The sequence below is a fragment of the Ixodes scapularis genome, unplaced genomic scaffold, assembly GCF_016920785.2.
Source record: "Ixodes scapularis isolate PalLabHiFi unplaced genomic scaffold, ASM1692078v2 PGA_scaffold10__122_contigs__length_95168666, whole genome shotgun sequence".
Lineage (NCBI taxonomy): Eukaryota > Metazoa > Arthropoda > Arachnida > Ixodida > Ixodidae > Ixodes > Ixodes scapularis.
In genome coordinates, this window is record NW_024609836.1 from 35,563,904 (window position 1) to 35,588,103 (window position 24,200).

At 44.9% G+C, this 24,200-nt stretch overlaps 2 pseudogenes; both read left to right on the forward strand.

Moving 5' to 3' along the window:
- The first annotated feature begins 18,515 nt into the window (after positions 1-18,515).
- Positions 18,516-20,902, forward strand: LOC115321658 (annotated as a pseudogene).
- Positions 20,903-21,442: 540 nt separating this feature from the next.
- On the forward strand, positions 21,443-23,969 carry LOC115314044 (annotated as a pseudogene).
- The last annotated feature ends 231 nt before the right edge of the window (positions 23,970-24,200 follow it).

Here is a 24,200-nt window from a genome sequence, read left to right on the forward strand (position 1 = left end):
CCCATTGCACGAGGGGCAACTTTAGCGCACCCTTTGGGCTTCTCGCGTGCTGACACTATTTATAAACTCTACCTATTTAGGGGTTTTGAATTACGCTCAGCAAGTTTTTCATTGAAAACACGTGTTTTGTTTTCACTAGTTAAAAGTTAATGAACAAATTTTACTTAATAATCCGGCTTATCGTGACGACTAGCCTCCTGTCTTATATTCTCCTAGTCGTAAAACTCACCTGCGCAGACTGCAGTATAGTGTACCGTTCACGAATTTATTTTAAATGAATGTGTTCGAAATAAAATTGAACACCATGTATTTATGAAGAATTTCGGTCTACGTATACGTCCTCGGGTTTGCGCCGAGCGCGTCGACGAAGCTCGAGTGCGACTGTTTGGGAAGAGGAAAAGAAAGAAAGGAATTGCCGTATATAGAAATGGCTAGTCAACCGATGGTCCAACAATACACGCATAGTTTTAGTTGTTTATTTCTTTTTACATACTGGTGGCCCGAAGGCTATGGCGGGGGGGGGGGGGGGGGGGGGGAGGAGATACATTTAACAAAACAGTTAGGTTCATACCTCCAATAAACCCAGGGGAGGCCAGCTGGGACTATGTCCCGTATAGGTAGCCTTCTTGAATAAGCCCATACTTTGTGGAGCGGTACTACTCATTTGACGCGTGGGATTATTCGAAAACGCGAATACTAGATATCCGTAGTACGAATCGAAATATTCTTGCACACCCCTAAACTATATTTGGTTTCATCTCAAATCGGGCAGGTAAAAGGGTATAATTTTTAAATTTTAAGAAAAAAATATACGTTTTGTGGACATTTCTCAAATGAAGAAGGGCGAAAACCATATGTTCCCCAGAATTTTTGTTCACGAGTTACAAAGCGTAGAAGTCGCAGTGGCAGAAACTAGTCTTTTTGCCCACCGTCGCAAGTAGCGGGTTTGACAACTTCTGCTGGCGCTAGTGTTTTTTTACACCCTTTTAACCTTTTCTCCTCATTTAATAGGTACTATAAATATACCTTGTCGTATTCAAATATTTTTAGGAATTTCATTGTTTTCTAAAAAAAAAAAGGTCAAACTCGTCACACAGGTCGATATCTGGTCAACTTTGACAGGTCATTACTTTGTCTGTACTTAAGGTAAAATTTCTTTCTTTGGCTCTATAGAAATCCCAAAGCAAGTCCATTATAGATATAATAATATAATTATGATCTGTTGACCAGCCGCTCCGCTACTTTCACGCAAACGTTGTAAGAAATAAAAAAATGTTGAAAGTTTGAAATCGATTTTCTCAAAAACCCCATTTTTGTAAATTTTATTTTTTAGCTTCGTTTAGATATGTTAGTCGACTACAAGAAAAAAACAATCTAGAAATGTAATATTTTGGTTCCATGTCCTCTATTTAAGCCGCAATCGCGTGAAATATGTGCTCATTTCCCTAAAATACAGCAACCTTACCTCCATTGTGCGCCTCTACAATTTCGAAAATATGTTTTTTTATTTTTGCTGATATTTAAAAAAAAAAAAAAAACGTAAATTATGCAAACTTCTGATATTCATCGTAATTTAAAACTTGAAATAAGAGAGACCACATGAGCACGCTACAAAACAATGAGTAACAAGTATATATACAATTCAAAAGGCAACGCAACATGAAAAAAAATTGTTTCTATATACAACGGTTCAAAGTAAACGAGGTTGACTACTCATTATACAGCTTATTACGATTTAACAATGAATTCTCACACCATCCAAATATGTACATAAATCTTCTGGAATTTCTTTAACGAGTTTCAAAAGTGGGCAAAAAAATTAATTCCCCACTTCTTCATCAGACGCGCCCAGCGAAGAGCCATATGGCGCGAGAAAGCACGTGTGAAGTCAACGTGCCGTCATCTTGCACTCAAATTTTGCTGAACATTGGAGTGTCGAGATCCAGCGCACGGTGCAAGGACATCACTGGAAGAGCAAGTTGGTTTCCATCTTTACCTGCGTGGCTACATAGTGAGCGACGACATCGTCCATGACACGTTTTCTGCGCTCTTCGCTCTCAATGTCGTCGCAGGGTGGCTGGAGGAACTATTGCCTGTTTCCACGCAACTCGTTTATATTTCGGACGGTGTTCCAAGCCACTTCAAAAAGAGGCACCAGGTGTACGAATTAAAAAAAAGGAACCTCGTCGCCAAGTGGATATTCTCGGCATCAGGGCACGGAAAAAAAAAAAAAAAAAAAAAAAAAACCCGTGTAATGCAGTGGGTGGCGAGCTCAGGCACCAGGCATCCATGAATGACTTCATAACTGCAGGATTGTACTCCGCAACGAACGCGCAAAGCTTCGTTGAGGCTCTCAGACCGAAAGTCAAAGGGATTGCTTTACTCTCAATCGCCAAACAGAAGCTCCCGCGTTTCAGGGAGCTCAAGAAAAAGGAGTGGGAGAAGGTAAACCCACCAAGAGGCATCCGATCCTCACACGTGTGGAGGAAAATACTGGAGGAAGGCACCTTGACCGTTGCCATAAAAGAGATCTGCGAAAGCACAGAGTACCTGCATACACGTGTCAAGGCGTGCACGTACCGCTTTGTGTCCAAAAATTTAGAAAATAATCAGTGAGTGCGTGCGTGCCGGCATGTTAAAAAAACTGCAACTGTGAACTCCGTGGCTCTTACACAGTGTGAAAACTGATTCACAGTTACGTCGAACTAGCAAAAAAAAAAAATGTACTGACCTCGGAAGATGCACCATCGATGTTTTTGTGCTTTTTGCTGGTTCTGCGCGCGCGTTTCTACCTTACTGAGGTGCACGAAATGTGCAACCAACCGTCCACGATCAGCAAGATATGAGGATAACAAAACCCGACGCATAGTTCCCGAAGATTTATGTACAAGATTTGAATGGTGTGAGAATGTATCATTCGATTGTAATAGACTGGTTCAAAGTAAACCCTTGTTTACTTTGAACCGTTCTATATAGAATTTTTTTTGTTATGCTGCGTTGCTTTTTGATTTGTATATGCTTGTTACTTATTGTCTTGCAGTGTTCCTATGCGGTTTCTCTCTTATTTAAAATTTTAAATTACTATGAATATCACAAGTTCGCCTACTTTACGTTCCATTTTGAAAAACGTAAACAAAAATAAAGGCATATTTTCGAAATCGTAGAGGCGCACAATGCCGGTTTGAGGTATGTTTGCGAAAGTTTGAGGTCGACCTTCGCAAAAACCTATTTTTGTAAATTTTTTAAAAAATTCTTTTAAATATAATAGTCTGCTACAGGAAAATATAATCTAAAAATGTAATATTTTGGTTGTATGTCCTCTATATGAGCCGCAATTGCATGAAACGTGTGCTCATTTTAGTGAAATGAGCACACATTTCACGCGATTCCGGCTCATATAGAGAACATACAACCAAAATATTACATTTCTAGATTATATTTTCCTGTAGTAGACTATTATATCTAAAAGAATTTAAAAAATAAAAATTTACAAAAATGGGGTTTTTGCAAAAATCGACCTCAAACTTTCCACATTTGTTATTTTTCACAACGTTTACGTGAAGGTAGCGGAGCAGTTACTTACCAGATCATAATGATATTATAACGATATTATTATATCTGTATTGGGCATCCTTGTGGCTTTCTATAGAGCTAAAGAAAGAAAATGTACCTTAAGTAACGACAAAGTAATAACCTGTCAAATTTGGCCAAAACTCGACCTGAGTGGCAAGTTTGACATTTTTTTTTAGAAAACTATAAAAAATCTAAAAATATTTTAATACGCTAAGGTATTTTTAAAGTACTTATTAATTGAGGGGAAAAGTTAAAAAAGGTGTAGAAAAAAACACTAGCGCCAGCAAAGGGTGTCAAATATCCGACCTGCGACGGCGGGCAAAAACACTAGTTTCTGCCACTGCGGCTTTGAGGCTTTGTAACTCGAGAACAAACAATTTAAGGAACATGCGGTTCGAGCCCTCTTTAATTTGAGACATTCCCAGAGAACACTTTTTTTTTTTGTCAAAATAAAAAAATAGACCCTTGTAGCCTGCCCGATTTGAGATGAAACCGCCCGCATATATTTTGCAACTCGACCGAGAAGTTCAATAATACCCTCAATTGCCCAGCCTTAAAACAAAAAAGAAAAGTATTTTACACAAATATGAAAAAAAAAAAACTGGTGATATCTGTATTTTTTTTTATTCATTTAGCACTAACAGTTGTCCCCGCTGACAGGCGTGCCCTTGGCTTTTGCCATGCGCACCTTTTGGCAGAAGGAAGTGACGTTCGAGGCCACTTTCGGTGATATTAAAACGCTTTTCTAAATGTCCCAGGATTTGGAGGAATTCGGGGTTGTCCTTGACAACGGCTTATATTAAGGGTTTCGTGTTCTCGAAGTTCTTTTAGTTTAATTCGTTATGTGTATGTATGGGTGTGTGTGTGTGCATGTGTGTGTGTGTGGGGGGGGGGATTCTAGTTCCATTGATTCGAGAGCTCTGCGTGTCAATTTTTGGTGTCGGACAAGAAATCGGTGTTTATGAGTGTTTATCGGTGTTTGTGTTCCCAAACTCCTGGCAGCACGAACGTAAACCGAATACTTGGAAAACGTCCTCGTACCGATGGGAAAAAGAAACGAAACAGAGGCTGTTGTTCCCGAAGAAAAGAATTAGCGTCGTGAACAGTTTGGTGAGGGTTATATTCCGAATCAACGCAGAATAAAGATGTAAATAAATATATTTCTTCCCCCGATTCTTCGATTCGGGGTTTTCAAGTTTTCTCCAAATTTGATAAAACTGGTTCGGGCCTATGTTCCGGGCTTTATCGGTTTATATCCAAAGCACAGAACTTATTCGTTGTATTGGGGCCATCGAACTTTACCCGCGTGCCAGGCCCTTTTAACAGTTTTTTAACGCGATCGTGAGCCGCTGGAAGACGTCGATTACAACCCTAGAAAACAAACTGCGAACGGGAAAAACCGGAGGCGCGTGCCATCCGAGATCCCTTCCGCTCACCTTTCATCTCTCCGTGACCCGCAACTCTCCCCCCGGGGGACAAGTCTAGAAACCGGAGGTTAATGAATATAGCGGTACCCTCATTCACTCCGACCCTCGCCACACGCCGATCCGCCCGAAGCGATTTTGCTTCACGCCCACCTACGCTCACCACCGCTCAGGACTCTCCTTCCCCCCTCCGCCGGATGAAGCACAAAAACCAGACGCTCCCCCGGGCTCGCGCGGTCGGCTTCCCCGCACGACGACCAAGCGCGACGGTGAAGCGGCAGTAGCGGCGCCGCGCGCTGCCCGACCGAATCCCCCCGACACTACGTCGTACGTTGCGGTGGACCGCGCAGGAAGCTACGAGTCGTAGACGCCATTCCGGTGCCGGGCGAGTGATCACGTGGTCCTCGAAAAGAGCACAGTGACGCGCGGGAGACGCATGGTCGCGTGGTACGTTTACACCGGTTGGTTCGGTTGTAGAGAGCCTGGTTTTACGAGGGGGGGCAACTCCCACCAAGGAAAGCGTTTCAAATCCAAGGACGGGGGCCTCGCAGGCCCGGTGGTTGCAAGTTCGTATGTGTCGCGTTCTTGCGTGGCAAGGAGGAAAACGGACGGAGAGGTCGAGACGCTTGCGGACGATCGGCGCTTTCAACTCCATCTCACAGCGCGTATTGCGAACTCGCCTCACGAACCACGTGAGCTCTATCGAAGAGTTGGAAACACTCTTACATCTAGTCACACTGATTGGTCCGGAAGGACCGTGGCGTCGGCTGCGCTTCGTCCTAACGCGAAACGGAGTACGGTGGCCGCTCTCCGCCGCGGACGGTGTCCTCTTCCGAGCCACTGGGCGCGTGTCCACGGTTTCCGAGCCGCTCGCCGGGGGATCCCCTTTGTGCCGAGGAGCACGGGCCGCCGCCGCACCTGCCCGAAGAGGAGCAGATGCGTGCTGCCGGAGAAGGTTTTCGGGGCCTCCGGAGGACCACCCCGCGGGGGTGCCATTAGTGGGGCCGGTGGGCGGGGCGTCCCGCTGAGCCCATCTGACACGGCGCCATGCAAATGAGACGGGGCCCCGCGCACTTGTCGCCGCGCGCGGGCCCCCGGCGGCAGCTGTCAGCGCCTCGCCGCTGCCGCCGGAATTCTGCGTCGAACACGGAACCCCCGCCGGGCTCCGCTGAGTACGCTCTTCGCTCCTCATCAAAAACCCCGCGGGGACTCCCCTCTTCCGTCCCCGCCCCATCCTCCCCCCTCTTTTTAGTCGCATTCCCTCTCACCCCGTCTTTCCTCCGGTGGCGTGTTTTCCAGCAGTAGCGCGCCCGCGTTCGCGCGGCACTAGCCCCCGCGCGTTCTAAAGGCGCAGCGGGGTCGCCTTCCCCGCTACTCACCTGTGCGCTGTGGGGAAAGCCTCCCTCCCCGGACCCGCTGCGACTCGCGCTGCGTAATCAACGCCTCCGGTTTCATCGTCTGTGCACGAGGCCGGGAATGAACAAGTTGCTGCTCCGCAAAAAACTAGTGCCGCTGGTTTGATAGAGTTTCTGCGCTGGTGTCTGTGTGTCTTTATTTATTTAGTTTTATTTGACGTGCTCCCGAGGTCTGTGCTGGGCTTCTTACGTGTTCATTATTGATCTTACCCAATAAGTTTTCTGGATACTCCTTTCATATCGTTTTACACTGGGGATTGATGGATTATGGACCAGAAAGCGGCCGCGCTGTCTTCCATGTTCCTCGGATGATCATGGTCCGATCGTCGACGTTCGTCAAGACAGGCTAGTGAGTGTCTTTTATCCCTTTGGTCCCAGTCTAAATTGGCGCGACAAACAGCAACAGTCGATGGCCCAGCTCCCTTCCATATTTTTATCGTAACCGAATTTATTATCCACTGCGTCGATTGGTTGTCAGTCATGCGTGCTGCAGTACTCTAACCTTTGGCAGATGTTACATGATTTCCTCGAATTTTTTTAAATCGTGGACTTGTGCTCGATGAATAGGTGTGACCCCCTTTATGTCAGCTGCTTTTTTAGTCCTTCAATTATTTTTTACCGGAATCACGGGCAGCGGCCATCTTGCGAACGTTCTCGATACTATGTTTTTTTTTCCTTAAAGTCCAACCGCACATTATGCAACAATCTGATGGAGAGATACAATAGAGGAGAGGGCGCTGCAACCGTTGGTGTTGTTTCGCAACCACTTGAGGAGCTGATTCAATAAAAATACATTTTATTTTTATGTTTTTCGTGTATCAGCAGCTCGAGGGTATTCGAGGTAAAACGGATAAATGTTTATATTCAAAAATACGTTGTAAAACAAATTCACGAAGTTTTCGCTTTAAAAACAGATAACTTTGCACAAAACTATAAAATGCTAGTAAACTGACTAAACCTGCTAAGTTAACCAAAAAAAAAAAAACAGAAAAAACGGGGTAGGTTTCGATAAAGGTATTGGTGCGATAGACTAACATTTTTATAACTTTTGCGATATATGTTTTGGTTGTGGGTTATAGTATGTATGTACAAATGCAGAAAATGGATGGATGTGGGTTTAGCCACAAATTAGCCAACATCCCGAGCAGAGATGTTAGGAAGTTATATATTTGAATACAAATAAATTGATTAAAAATAACAATTTCGACTTAAAATATATCATATATGATTTGCGCAAATCACGATTTTAGGTGCTTAATGCTTTCATTCTTTGAAAAAAAAAGATAGAGTTTTATACAACGGATGCAAATTCAGGTCGCTAGCGCACATGAGTACTTTAGAGTTTCAAAATACAGGGGCCGGTAAGCACAAGAGAATCCAGTTAAAGGGATGCTGAACCGAAATTTGGATTTTGCAAAGTAAGGCTGCAGAAGTGTTGAACGGGGCGCTACGAACTCCAAAACATCACTCGTACATCGATATCCCAAACGGATGGCCGTACTTTTGGAAAAGAAGGGCGCGATCAAGCGAGTTTTTTGACGTAACTGTCCTCCGGGTGAATTTGAGAATGAGGAGAAGCGGCCTCGCTTCTCTCCTCTTCGCTTCGGTTCACCAGCTTGACGGGACGTAGCGAGGAGGAGAGAGAATGGGAATCGTGACGTGCCTTGTCTCGTCGGCCTCGTCGGCCGGGTTCAATTGCGCACTTCTTTTCCAAAAGATACGGCGATCCGTTAAATATATCGCCGAGTGAGTGATATTTTTTGGTTTTGCAGCTTCCCGCCTATCCGCCCGGCCTTGTTTACTGAGCTCGAAATTTTGGTTCAGTATCCCTTTAAACGAATCGCTCTCAAGCTCCTATGTATCCCAAACCTATGTGTTTCGACTTGTGGTTCACTTTATAGAGTATACACATAAAGATAGAGTGATAAAATTTCTCAACATTACTTGAGTTCTATGAGGATCTTCCAAAAAAATTGTTGACCTGTAAAACTCTTGTACTGAACCAACATCGTCCTGATTCACAATTTATGACAGAGTTTGCTTGCCAAAACAGCGCTGTCTTCAAAAAGTTAGTACCTGAAGGTGTATTACGTAGGCCTTCAAGTCGTTTATAGAAACAATAAACATTGAAGGACCAAAGTTTAAGGAAAACTTAGCAGAGTTATCACTACACTTGCCGGTACAAAAACAGTTACGCGGTACAAAAACAGTTAGTTAAAAAACGGAGTTTCTTTTCACTTACCCCTTTTATACCCCAAAAATATTAAAAAAAACTCTAAGACGTCTTTTTCCCCTTAAGTTTATTACATGAAGTGCAAGAAAAGTGCGTGTTTTACTTTCTGCTGCAAAGAAGCAGCAGTTGCTTCTTGAAATTATGATCTGGAAGTTTCTCCCGTTTGGTGGCGAACACATCCCTGCCCTTGCTGAACGAGCGTTCAACTGGCGCGTTGAATAGAATGGTTGTGTTGTGTACCCCGAACAGGTGTTTGATTCAGAATGGAGACTTGTTATTCCTTACTCTCTCTGTTTTCCTGCCCTCTTAGTGGGTGTAGTTTGGAGGCCTGGAACGGTGTTGCCCATAGTGCTATGGGCTTTCAATCAATATCCTCCACAAAACATGCTACGGTATTACTGAAATAAAACTTTGCGTTCGGCAGGCAGGAGTAAAACCGAGCACTCAAAGTGTTCAGTAACAATGAATGTGCTTACTTGTTGCATTAGTGTTTATGTGCAAGGTTTCACTTTATATATGGCATGTTCTAAATTCATATGCAATTAAGAATACATAATAATTTAAACCTGGCATATTATTACTAGAAGAGTTACGTTTGAAAAAAAAAATTTAATATATAAAGGTGAAAACCTTCCTAGGAAATCCCGCCTGATGTACTGTCATTTGAAAATCTATGGATCAAGTTTCCTTGTTATGCAACATTCTACTTCGAGTCGAAGATGACTACTATCTGTGCTCGACGTTTTCAGTTGGAAAAGCACAATGCTGCTATCGTCGTGCTCCATGTAAACAAAGCTACAGTTCCACATTTTATCTAGTTCTTTGTGCTTACAGTATTGTCATTACAGTTTCATGTCCTCGCGCATTTGTTACATAAAAATGGTTTTCGCATCTAATTTTGGACAACTCTGTGGATGTGTGTGATTCGTGGCTTTTAATTTTTGCTTTGACTACTTTCCAAGGTTTTGACACTGAAGTTATTAGTAAATCTTAGCATGCCAGGTAAGTGAATCAAGTTATTGATTTGCACCACGATAATTTATCATCCTCGATGTAACTGTTTTGTGGTTTTGAATGTGTGCCATTATATTTATTGTACAAGTGTTTTTTAGCCTGACCAGTAGGTAAGGGAGAAATAAATGAGCTTTGTAACAAAAATATCTTGTCGAAATCTTTTTTAAAGTTTCTGGTGCCTCATAAGTATAATATACAATATAATGACCTTGCATATTCGAAATGCGTAAACAAAGCTATTTTCATCAAACGTATTTTAGGTACTTGAAGTATATTTTCAAATACGTAATTCAGGTACCAAGAACGCCAGATCACATTTTTGGTGTGTTACTTGGGATGGTTGGGACCATCATTGACAAACAAGTTTTAATACACATGCACACAGACAGTGGCCATCCGTTTATTACTTTTATGAGTAATGCTCAGTCTACAAACTTTTTATTAAAATCACCATAGTTATATGCGCGATAACAGTGTCAGATTGTGAATGTACGATAAGGCAACGTGTAAAACCCAAAAACTGGAGAAATAAAACGGCAATAAAATACGCCTTATTTTGTGACATTTTTTTATTGGACCCGGTTTTCAAGGGTTGGCGCCCTATGATCTTGGCGGGCTGTGAGCCTTTAAAACCAAAGAAATCATCCAATTATGCTGTCTAGTGTTTAAAGTGACGACCTTTCGCCAGCGTTTTCAGTGTTTCTTTGATAGAAATAAGACTAAAAAGCAGCATTTTACTATCCATTAAAGTACTTGGATTACTGTGCGCTGAAGGGCAATGTTATTTTTATTGCTGTAGATACATAGTGATTACTAGGATGTCGCAATTATGCGCTGTAACGTTTGTGCGTTCTTTTTTTTTAAGATCCGGGAGCTTTTATTTGGGTTAATAATAGACGTAGTTTTCTGACCCAGCCGCTTTTAACACAAGATGTGTTTTATCAGCCGAATTTTATTAGAAAACCTCCACGAAAACCGTCACAATGAACCGCCATCGTCATAAGGACCGTCTCATGAATTTCCCCGCTAAAGTTAGCAGGAAAATTAATGTCACCTGACGCCAATTTTCCTGCTAAATTTAGCGGGTGAACAGAAGTCTCGTGACCGTCGTGTGACTTTATAGCGACCCTTATGGTCAGCTCAAGCCGCACTGCAAAAGATGAAAAAGCCACCGGAATGCGCGGACTACGCCACACATTTCGGTGGCTATTCATTGTTGCCGAGAACAAACAGGCTATCCTGGAAGCTGATCTTCTCAGCTCCTACAACCTTGCCGACGACATTCATTCACGGCGCCTCATTGTCTTGACCACACACCTCTTCGTGAGTGGGTGATCTTCACCAACACGGCAGCAGCAATTCAAGCGTTTTTCCGTCGTCAAACTACAATAAACTTATTGCGTATTTCCCGAACATCAAGGGGCCTCACACAAGGGAGTATCCGTTGAAGCACACACACCATCACTCACCAGATCCCTACCTCTAGCCCTCCCATTCTCGCACGCCCACGGTGACTCTCTGAAGAACCCCTGAACATCCACTTCGTCTCCGCCCTGGGAGTCCGACGCAGTAACACCAGCGCCTACCATTCGTCAGCCAACAAACCAGTGGAACAACTGCACGGCCAGTTGAAGGCAGTTCTCGTTACTTACGAGCCGCGCGAATATCGGGTTGACCACTTTCCCCTTGTTCTCCTGGAAACTTCGCACGGCGCTCGAGGCAGACGTCAGCTGTACAGAAGCCGAGTTCGTCTATGGTTTTTCATTGCACATCCCTGAAGAATTCCCCTCCCCAGCTTCGCCCGAGTCGCAGCAGAAACCAATCGGCTGCGTTGCACACATTTGACGCACCTTCCGTAAGCTGCGACAAGTTCTTCCCACTCAGGGGGGTCCTCGACACGTCTTCGTGAGCCAAGACCTGGAGGCGTGCGTGCACGTTTCCTTTCAGCGCGACAGTGTTCTTTGACCCCTCACACCGGAGTACTATGGGCCCTTCAGAGTGCTCGCTCGCCAAGTCAAGACATGCACTGTTGACATCAACGGCCCCGTGGCGTTGCCATACCGAACGCGTCAAGCAGGCTTGACTGGACACCACCCTCCCAGCGCCTGCTCCTGCCAGTTCTACCTCAGCGTCACCTTCAGGATACGCACCTAAACCTTAGCGCTTCACTCGGGCTCCTCCGTCACCCGTCGCTCTACAGGGAGTTAATTGAAGTCCATTGATAAAATTCCCGCTTAAAAGTGCCACCAACCATTGTTGTGGAAACGCGCAAGACACGTCCCACGAGTGGGTGGTCCGCCGTCATATGCTTCCAAGGGGCGCTCATTTCAGTGCTGCGCCGCCATTTGCTTCCATGGGCCGCTCGAGACACGCGACTCGTGAACTGCCGCATTTGACGCTACCTGAAAGACAAACGCGAGGTGCGTCGATGCACGAGGCACGTGCAACGCGCAGCCTTTGGCAAGATCATGGCGGCACAGCGCAGCACTAAACTAGATTCCAGACGCCATGTTCTTCCCCGAAATGGCGTGCGGCAGGTGTCTCGAGCGTTTCCACAACAGTGAATGGCGCCACTTTTCCCAAGATAGGGGGACTTTAGGGATTATTAGATTTCCTGTATAAGCTCCCCACGGGAGCCAGAGTTGCGCGTCTGTTTTCCAGGTGTCCCGCGCAATTATTCGCCGAGATCCGATCACGTAAGAAGTATACTCAAATGCCGAGCAGGAAAGTAGTCGCTGCACGTGCCCCGCGGCGTACGTTCCCATGCTTTTTGAGCGCGCCGCGCGCCTCGAACGGGCGGCGCCGCTATTCGCCGAATTCAGTTACGCGATGAGAAAACTCTGAATGCTGTGCAGGAAATCCAGAGAAGCCAGCGCTACGGGGATGATCGCGCAACTCTGGCTTCCTTAGGGAGCCTATAAAGGAATTCTAGGGCTTATAGCCTTAGAGAGACCCTCGCTGACAGCTCGGGCCGTGCTACAAAAGACAACAAAGCAAGCGCTATGCCCACGTTGCGCGGACTAGTAAAACTCTGTCCAAATTCAAACGCTGTCAGTGGCGCCATCTACTGGATAGTCCTGGCACACTTCCGGTTCATGAATATTTCCTAATGTTTTACTCATCGTTATTTTATCATAAGAGTGAATTAAGTATGGGAGTCCTATAAGTGGCCATTTCCAGAAGATAGCGTGTATCTGCGAAACCCGCCGTCTAGTTCCGAGCCGGAAGTGGTCTGGGGGCTATTTGCACACTGGCGCCACTACGTTTCAACTCACGTGTGAAAGAGCGGACAACTTCAAAAATTTCAAATTACGTGACGTTCGTTTCCCCGCTAAATTCAGCTGGGAAGCGATGTCGCTTGACGCGTATTTTCCCAATAAATTAGAAGAAAACATTGGTGTCACGGCGTCACGTGACGACGTCATGGGATCTCAGGCCACGTGACGTTCATTTCCGCGAGGCGGTTCTGCGAAGTTGTCACCCCCGTTAAACTCATTCTGTGCTCCTCGATCTTCGTCAGCTTGTGAATTTTTTTATCCACAGTCGGTGACACGTTAAAAATGCAGTGGAAGCTCCGCCTCCAGCCAATACCACCTAGAAGACAAGGCCTGATCATGACGTCATCGTTGGTGGATCCCCGATCCGCCTCAAAGCGACAAACGCGCTGAAGTTCAATCAATCAATCAATCAATCAATTTTATTTACGTCATCAAATAGTGATGTGGGCTGCAGAGGCAAAAAGTCAAAACAGTTTTGACTTGACAAGGCCTCTGCACCTTACAGTTGGCATACGGTAACAAATAACAGCAACCAGGGGAAAAAAAGCATACAGCGACGTGGGAAAAAAAAAGAAGAAAACACTTATATACTCTATTTGCTGCTAGAGGAAGGATTTGACCTCTTACACAAGGCACGAAGAACGACAGCATCTAGTCACTGGATGTATACAGGAAACAAAAATATATAAAACGGATGTATTTACAGCTCACAAAGACAATTTACTTTTAATTTGTGAGAACAAAGTTCTCGAATTTCATTTAGATGTAGCTTTTAAATGTCTGACAAATTTTGTTTTTCAACTTTATTTAAGACAAGCGGAAGATTATAGCTTAACATTTGAAACCCATAGTTCGTGCGATTTAATGGGATTTTCCAGCGCTCCCTATCCCTAACGTCATAAGGTTTAGAAATGGGAGTTAAATTTGAAATACAAGTAAAAAATGGTTCATTACATCGGAGGGTGGATCTATATCGTGTGAGGAGAGTAAACTCATATGAATCAAGAATGGATGTTAGATGCAGCTCTTTAAATAGAGGAGGAGTGTGTGTGTCAAAAGACTCATTTCGTATTATGCGGACAGCCTTCTTTTGAAGAATACGTAATTAATTTAGGTTGGAGGCTTGTAGCGCTCCACACCAAGCTATAGTAATTTAAAAGAGGTTCGAAAAGAGCTTTATATATGAGCAGTTTTAAACGACAAGGCAGTATATTTTTAAACTGGTACCATTTTCCCAACACTTTTGAAAGTTTTTTAGCTATATTGATAATATGATCATTCCAAGACATGTGTTTGTTAAGATGAACTCCAAGTGTTTTCACATTTTGAACGAGTTCAATTTGAGAGAGGCCAAGAACAATATCAAAATTGGAACTAACATTTCTATTCTTAGGTCGGAAAAGGACCGCCTTACTTTTGCTTATATTAATTTCTAACGAGTTTACTAGACTCCATTCAAATAGCTTCTGTAGCGAGGTGTTAGTTTCATACACCAGTTCCTGTATTTCAGTGCCTGAAAAATAAGCTAATATCATCAGCATAAATGATGCTGATGATACTAGTTCAACGCTTCAGTGCTTCAGTGCTCCACGGGGAACGGACTAAATCACATGCTCCCGACGGCGCTGATTGAAATCAGTCTTTCGCCTTCAACCACCACCATGGATTCAGCGCCACTTGAAAGAAAAGCGGCTGCATCTTTCGACTTCACCAGTGGGCCAGGCAGCAACTGCCCAACCAAGATGCCTAAGTTTTTTGTGATATCGTTACAGGTTAGTGATTTCAAACACCTTGCTATCAAAAGCAACAATTTGTGCTTATTCTTGCTGCCTGGCCCCAAGGCTTGTTTCGCGTTGTACATAGAATGTCTCAGCGTTTTCAGTGTTTCTGCTTCTACGTATGTTGAAAGTGTTAGTAACAGTCTGCTTTTGCTCCTTGGCGGGGACATTGAATCTAACCCCGGGCCCATGACCAAACCCCAAGAAGAACAACTTAATAAAGTGCTTGAAATCGTTCAGACGCTACAGACAGGTCAGAACAATATCCTCCAGGAAGTTCGAGATTTAAAACTAAAGCAGAGTACGACCGAGGAATCAGTGAATGCCCTCATAACACGCGTTAATCGGGTGGAAAACGAACTTTCGAAGTTAAAAGAGTCCGGCGTTACAATAAGTACGACTTCCAATCCGCAACTAACATCCGCCGTTAACGAGATATCTCAGCTCAGGGCGCGCTGCGATGACGCAGAAAGCAGAGCCTGTAGGTCAAAGCTTATCTCTTTTGATAATCCTGATACGGACAAAGAAACATGGGCACAATCTGAAAAGGCTGTTATTGATGTGTGTCTTGAAAGATTAGGGTTGGAACTTGCATCCATCGAAAGAGCGCACCGTTTAAGAAGGTTTAGTCAGCAAAAACATCGGCCAATCATAGTAAAATTGTTCTCCTACAAAGATAAAGAGATGGTGCTTTCTAACGCGTACAAATTCAAGGGAACACACCTTTCTGTGAGTGAAGACTTTATACCATTCGTGCGTCTTGCTCGAAAAAAACTACTCCAATTTGCAAAGCCTCAAGGCCTATCTTTCAAGCTGCGTTTCGATAAGCTAGTTATGGGAAATAAATGCTACATATATACGTTTAGCACAGACTCTGTGAACGAGTTAAACTTCCGTGAGCCTTATCAAACCTCAGCTGAACAGGAAGCTGGAATTTCAAACCAGGCATTACCTCTTCCAATGGTTAGTTCATCTGGTAGTAAACCCAGAATTTCCACTCCTGCATCAGTTTTGCCATAACAATCAGAGAGGAGTTACAGAGCCAATAATGATATCTGTGTGAATAATATTTCTGTTATTTTTACTAACACTAGAAGCGTTATGCATAAACGCCAGGATTTTTTGTCAATTGTCGACTCGTCTAACGCGGACATTATTGTTCTCACCGAGACCTGGTTGTCAAGTAAAATACGCAATAGTGAAATATTAAGCTGTCAGAAACGTTTTAATATGTACCGTCATGACAGGGTCGAAAGAAACAGTGGCGGTGTGTTAATCGCGGTAGCTGATAACATACAAACATTTCACATCAACATCGCTTCTGAACTTGAGATAGTATGGGTGGGTCTAAATATAAGAAACAAGAAATATATTTTCGGGGTGTGTTATCGTCCCCCAAATGCAAGTGCCACTTTTGTCCCAAAGATTCATGATGCGATCAGTGCAGTCATAGCTCGTTTTCCAAGTGCACCCTTGATACTGTTTTGTGATTTTAACTATCCTTCCATAGATTGGTCAGATGTGCGTACTTCCGTTAATCACTTTTCCTCAGAGTGCAATGAGTTTGTAAACATGTGTCTAGATTTTAATTTTTCACAGATTGTTGCGCAACCTACACGTGTTACAGCAACAACCGCATCTTTGTTAGACCTCATTTTTAACAACATCACCCGATCTTATCTCCTCACTAAGTCATATGCCCGGTCTTAGCGATCATTCTTTATTGCATTTCATGTTAGATATCCCTAAATGTTCCAACCCAAAGCAAATTAAGAAAATATATAATTATGCGAGAACGGATTTTGAATCTATAAATAACGAATTATGCCTCTTTCTAGATAAATATACACATGGCTTTGAGGAGCGCTCTGTTGAAAATAACTGGAATCTATTCAAAAGAAAGGTTGCGTCACTTATGAGTGCTCATGTGCCCCTTCGAAGCATATCTCTATCACCCCAGTCACCATGGTATAGTACGACTTTAAAGAGGTTGTCAAATAAAAAGAAAAGGATATTTCGTTCTGCTAAAATGTCGAACGATGATCAACGCTGGGCAGTATATCATCTTGCTGCCGCGGAGTACAAAAAAGCAGTGGAGGAGGCGAAAGCCACTTTTTTCAACAGTACACTACCATTCATGCTAATTAATAATCCCAGGCAATTTTGGAAAGTTATTAGCCCCAGTCACAGTCAGGACGAAACGCTCAGGGATAATGACGGAGTTGAAGTTCAAGGTGATTTGTGCCCTTTTGTATTAAATGATGGGTTTGCTAAATCCTTTTCACTACCTATTACCTCTGACCATCCGGTTCTCTCAGTTTGTGAGTATCTGCAAATGAATCCAGTCATTGTTGATTGCGAGGGTATTGCGAATATTATTGAAACCCTAAAAATGTCAACTTCAGCAGGCATCCATAATATTAATACTAAGTTTTTGAAAAATACTAAAATGTATTCAAGCATCATCTTATTAAAACTGTTTACCCAATCACTTGAACAACAGATACTACCTAGAGACTGGAAAGTGGGGAGGGTGATTCCTCTCCACGAAGGCGGTGATAAACATAATCCTTTGAATTTCCGTCCTATCTCCTTAACAAGCATCCCATGCAAAATACTTGAGCACGTAATATATTCCAATCTTATTAACTTTCTGGACTCGAACTCTTTTTTTCACCCAGCACAGCATGGTTTTCGAAAATTCTATTCATGTGAAACACAACTCCTAACTTTTACCCATGACCTTCACGTCGTTCTCGACCGGGGTTCCAGGACAGATTGCATATTCCTTGACTTCTCCAAAGCCTTTGATAAAGTACCCCATGTACTCCTTCTCCATAAACTTCGTAACTTAAACATAGATAACAACATACTGAATTGGATAGAACCTTTCCGCAACTAGTCTGTCCAATCAGATAGGCCGCCTTCTCAAGGCAGGTTACCCAAACGACTTGATCGAGCTTACCATCAAAAGACTTGTCACAGGGCCTCAATCCAAAAAGCCGCCTCCAAGGTCCCGCTTCGCGTGCATCCCGTACATCCATAACATTTCGCATCGACTGAAATCAATAGCTCAGGGCTTCAACACCAACGTGGTTTTCTCGTGTAAGTTTAAATTGGCATCTATTTGCAAAAGAGTAAACAGCCCCGGACCGGCGCCCCCTTGCCAAAAGAACCACAAAACCTGTTACGTTCCTTGTCGCAAAGAGTGTGTTTACTCAATACGTGTGTCCTGTGTTGAGTCCTGTGGTGCCCGATACATCGGCCAAACGGGGCGCTGCTTAAACGACCGCCTGAGAGAGCACGCTAACGAGGTTAAAAAAGCGGTCTCCGACGGTTCAGAGGTCATTCACCACCCGATCGCCAAACACGCATCGGAATGTACTTCCTGCTCGGCCGTCCTTCCCTCTACTACAAGAATGGGGGGTCACCCCTCGAGGTATGGTCGGGAGATTCTGGAAGCCTTCGCCATGTGTCGATCCAAGGACAACATCGGCTCCCCTTCCATTGCCCTTTCGGGAAAAGAGATAAGATTTCTTAGTTCGGAGCTATCTCCCCCGACTTTCCCGACAGCGACGACGCACCCTTGACGGCATAGTGCTCCTCCTTTCCACCCCCCTTTTCACCCCCCCCCTTTTTTCCTGTATATAAGCAAACTCTTGGTGTTATTAAATGTTGTTGCCAGTTGGAAGTTTGTGTTTGTCCGTCCTTTCTCGTTTTCTTCCTCAAGTTTACTATCCATACCAACCCGCTCGTTCTGTCCCTACATCGTCAACGTGAGCCCTGTTTGTTCTTGTCCTATGTCACCAACCCCAGAGTTTGCCCCTGTTGAATTCCTTCAAGCTGCAATTTTCCTTTCCAAGATGACTATGCTGCGCTTACGTCTACGGGTTCTCGGATACTTCGTCCGCAAGAAAAGTTCCACACGGAGCCATCGAGCAAGTCACGGGGTTCCAGTCTAGCAACTGGCAAGCCAATCACAGAATCATGCAGATCGCCAGGGATGAAATCTCCAGCGAGATCCGCGTTATGCAAGAGCTCCTGCCCGCTGTGATGTCCAAACATCTGGGACTAAACTATAATCGTCAGCCGTCCTTCAAGTTTCTACAAGAGTCAGCCCGCACCCTACTGTCAAACCCATGGGATCATTTTCTTCGTCATCAGAAAAAATCCACCGAGGTGACACCCAGAGTCAAACCAGAACCCCCCCTCAACTTGTCCGGAGTGCAGTTATCCCCGTCTACAGAAAGCCTTCTGGCCCACGGGCCGAAGTATGCTCCTGCGGTCGCCAACACCAGAGTCGACCAGCTGGCCGCGGTGTACGAGATCGCCGCCAAGATACCGGAGGACAGCCGTCAGGACTTCGTAGCGGCAGGGTCAAGAGCTGTGTGCTTCCATGGTGAGACAAGGAAAACCAAGAATGCTGCCACCCCAGCCATCAAGGAACTTCAGTCCGCTGAGCTGAGAGTTCTCCAAGCGGACAAGACGGGCGGTTTCGTCATCCTCAACAAAGAACAAATGCAGGAGAAGACCGACGAAGCGCTGAAAAAGAACTTTCTTCCTCTCAAGTCGAGGCCATCCGGTTCCCTCAGGTCTCAGGTGAAGGCGCTCTGGGACTCCTCCAACCTCCCTTCTCTAAAAAGTGCCATTCTTGCTCCCGCTAAACAGTACCTATCCATTTTCTTTTCTGCCAAGACACATAAGCCTGGAGTGCCATTCCGTAGCATTATTTCAGAAACAGGGTGTTGGCAGAAGCCCTTGGCGATGTTTTTACAAAAACATCTCGAAACCTTGGACCTTCCTCAACCTTTCCGACTAAAGAATTCCGAGGACCTTATCCCAACGTTAAATAACTTGCATATCGGTACGGAAACTGTTGGAGTGTTCTCTCTTGATGTAGTAGATTTGTATTATAGTCTCAATGTGAAAACCCTTCTGGGGTTCGTATCCGAAGCTGTGCACTTAAGAGGCGTTATAGATTTTCAAAATTCCTGTGGCATCTCACTCTCAGCATTTCTAGAGTTGATTCGCCTGTATCTTCAGTCCACCCTAGTCGAACACGAGGGCAAAGTATTCCTTCAAAAATCCGGTGTGTGCATAGGGTCGTGCCTAGCGCCCATCCTAAGCGAAATCTTTATGTTTCACGTTGACACAAAGGTTCAATCAATCCTTGAGCAGGAATTTCCCGAAGCCTTGGTTTTTCGCTACGTAGATGATTATCTTATCATTTATTCTACTAATTCAGATACCGCAGCGATTGAGAGCGTTTTCCAGAAGAACTCCTTCGGGCTCACGTTCACAAAAGAGACCCCTTCATCTGAGGGATTACAGTTCCTTGATCTGAGATTGGTCCCCACCAGTGTCGGGATCTGCTGGTCCAATCAGCAGAGGTCTGCGAAGCCTGTCCTGCCGTTCAGCAGCTCGCACTCAAAAAACGTAAAAACTGGTATTGTCCGAAACCTTATTGCTGCTGCCAAATCCAAGTCGTGTCACCACCTTTCCGCAACTAGTCTGTCCAATCAGATAGGCCGCCTTCTCAAGGCAGGTTACCCAAACGACTTGATCGAGCTTACCATCAAAAGACTTGTCACAGGGCCTCAATCCAAAAAGCCGCCTCCAAGGTCCCGCTTCGCGTGCATCCCGTACATCCATAACATTTCGCATCGACTGAAATCAATAGCTCAGGGCTTCAACACCAACGTGGTTTTCTCGTGTAAGTTTAAATTGGCATCTATTTGCAAAAAAGTCAACAGCCCCGGACCGGCCCCCCCCTTGCCAGAAGAACCACAAAACCTGTTACGTTCCTTGCCGCAAAGAGTGTGTTTACTCAATACCTATGTCCTGTGGTTCCCGATACATCGGCCAAACGGGGCGCTGCTTAAACGACCGCCTGAGAGAGCACGCGAACGAGGTTAAAAAAGCGGTCTCCGACGGTTCAGAGGTCATTCACCACCCGATCGCCAAACACGCATCGGAATGTACTTCCTGCTCGGCCGTCCTTCCCTCTACTACAAGAATCGGGGGTCACCCCTCGAGGTATGGTCGGGAGATTCTGGAAGCCGTCGCCATGTGTCGATCCAAGGACAACATCGGCTCCCCTTCCATTGCCCTTTCGGGGAAAGAGATAAGATTTCTTAGTTCGGAGCTATCTCCCCCGACTTTCCCGACAGCGACGACGCACCCTTGACGGCATAGTGCTCCTCCTTTCCACCCCCCCCTTTTCACCCCCCCCTTTTTTCCTGTATATAAGCAAACTCTTGGTGTTATTAAATGTTGTTGCCAGTTGGAAGTTTGTGTTTGTCCGTCCTTTCTCGTTTTCTTCCTCAAGTTTACTACGTTTTTAACAAATCGTTTTCAATTGGTTTGCGCCAACGGAACTAACTCATCATTATCAAGTGTTAACTCTTGTGTTCCTCAAGGTTCTGTGCTCGGTCCACTACTATTTCTTATTTATACACGACGGCGGGACCGAGATGCTGCTATATCGCTAAACCCCTCTGTATTCTTCACCCAGGTTACGCTGTGCGCCCTTGCTCAGCACGTGTCATTCGCACTGAAGAATGATGTCAGCAGCCTGGATCTACCGGCAGTGAACTTCGACTGGCCATTTGCTGGGACGCACCACGTGACATCAACGACATTCGACTTCTTGAAGACTACGCCGCCTGCTGAAGCGTATAAAAACGACCGCATCAACGATTTCTTCAGAGGGCACGGCGGGACCGAGATGGTTATATCGCTAAACCCCTCTGTATTCTTCACCCAGGTTACGCTGTGCGCCCTTGCTCAGCACGTTTCATTCGCACTGAAGAATGATGTCAGCAGCCTGGGTCTACCGGCAGTGAACTTCGACTGGCCATTTGCTGGGACGCACCACGTGACATCAACGACATTCGACTTCTTGAAGACAACGCCGCCTGCTGAAGCGTATAAAAACGACCGCATCAACGATTTCTTCAGAGGGCACGGCGGGACCGAGATGGCTATATCGCTAAACCCCTCTGTATTCTTCACCCAGGTTTGTTGCAAATATGCTTATACCTGCTTCCGTAGTGACTGTAGAGGCGTTGTTGTCCTGCCGTGCCCGGCGACATGCGCAATTTGTTTTGTGGATGCATGGAATGTCATTTTGATTCTTCTTGCTGGGGATGTTCAGCAAAATCCTGGACCTTATGCAGAGCTGAAATCAATGATGGAAGCCATGCTTCTTTCCCAGAACGAACTGAAATCGAAAATTGAGAACTTAGCTGCTTCTCAGGACAAGCTTGAATCTACAGTTAACACTCGAATGAATGAAGTAATGGCAGCAATAAAAGAACATAAAGTAGAGATACAGGCATTACAGGCCGAAGCTACATCGTTCAAAAGTAATCTTCAATTGCATCAAAAACGCCTCGACGACTTGGAGGACAGAAGTAGGCGCCGATTCTGTCGGAGATTTATTTAAACAGTCTAGATTCCAGTGTGTTGAGTTTTCTAGGAGGAACGCCAGAGAACGTAGGTTTTGTCCGACGTTACGTCGATGATATTTTAGTGTGTACGGCAGAAGAAAAGCTGGGAAGAGATTTGGAAAGAATAGTCAGGAAGTCCGCACCAGAATTGGAATTTACGCTAGAAAGAGAAAGCTGGGAGCTTGCAGTTTCTGGATTTGCAGATTCACGTGAAAAATGGTATATGCTGGGAGTACGGAAAACTCATGCCGAAACCTATCCTGCCGCGCTCGAGTTGCCACTCCAGGACAGTTAAATGCGGCATTATTAGATCATTATTAGGCAATGCCTTAAACCGATCTTGCACCCACTACGTTAGTAAGGCAGTGGAGAAGCAGATGTGTCGACTGAGGAATGCTGGGTTTTCGGGTGATAGCATAATTGGACAGATAAAAAAGATAGTTTCGGGAAATAAAGGAAGTCTAGAGCCCCGGCGGGGTCGTTGGGCGGTTATCCCGTACCACCATGACATCTCACACAACTTAAAGGCGTGCGCAAAGAAGTTCGGCGCCGACGTAGTTTTTGAGAGGGATTTCAGATTGGACCGGTTGACCCCATTTTTGAGAACACCCAACCAGTGTAAAAGGGCGCACAGAGAGAAGTCTACAGTATGCGCGATCGGTGTAGTGTACGAGATACCAATGAAATGTGGTGTCATTTATGTAGGTCAAACCAAAAGATGTGTGAATGACAGATTATCGGAACATAAAAGAAATGTAAAAAACAATGATCCGAATTCGGAAATAGCTAAACATTTGAATGAATGTGCCGACTGCACTCCAGCCTGGGGAGACGTAAAGATTGTAGAAAAAGAAAACAACGACATGAAAAGATTAGTGAGAGAGACCATTAGAATAAAGACGTCTCCCGAATGCATCAGTCTCACGTCCGTCCACTTAAGTTCGGAAGCCGAAAAATTTTTGCGGCTGACTGGTTTGAGAGAACCGGGATGACCTCGGGGTTTCACGGTGTGTGTGGGGGGACAAGGGTTCTGTCGGCGTCTTTGCGACTGTGTTTGGGAAAGCCGGAGTGACCTCGGGATGTCGCGGTGTGGGCTGTTGACACGGGATCTGTCGGCAACTTGGAGTTGGCGCCATCAAAATTGTTTTTGACTGGAATGTACGGGGGCTTGGGAAAAGGAAGAGGGAAGGGGTGGAGTTTTGGGAAAAGGAAGGGAAAAAGAGGGGGACGGAGGGTGGCGAGTGACATATATGTTTGTCCTGTGAAATAAAGTTTGTAGCTGCGTTTGAGACTTCGTCCCTGTCGTTCTGTGTTTTGTCCCTTGTCCGTATCCCCAGTCTCGGGTTACAACTATGCGTAATCTTATCATTTTTGGTGTTCCCGAGCCTGATCGTGAAAAAGCTGCAGTGCTAAGAAAACAGATAATTGAGGAGCTGATAGCGGAAAAACTCGGTGTGGTTGTCAACTCAGTTGAAAGAGTGCATAGAATTGGGAAAAAAAAACCGCGATAAAGCACGACCTGTAATCATGAACTTTTTTGACTATAACGAGAAGTTGAAGGTATTAAAAAATTGCCATAAACTAAAGGGAACACCAGTATCGATAAACCACGACTTCTGTCAAGGCACTTTAGCAAAGCGCAGCAAACTGTGGTCTCGTTCTGGGGAGTTTAAAGCTCGAGGTCATAAAGTGTCTCTTGATTACGATAAGCTGCGAGTGAACGATGGTGTGTATGAATGGGACGAGGAGAATGATTGTCTAAAATGTATTCGCTCTCAAGTACAACGAAGCAGAGATGACTGACTTGATAGCAAACAATTGCGCGTTGTTCTCATAAATGCCAGAAGCATTGTCAATAAAGTTCACGAGCTTGAAGAAATCATATTTACATATGATCCACAAATCATAGCGATTACAGAGACCTGGTTATCAGCAGACATATCAGATTCCGAAGTAGTTCCCCCAACGCACAAACTGGTTAGACGTGATCGAGGCTCCCGAGGAGGGGGAGTTGCTTCAGTAGTCAAAAAGGAA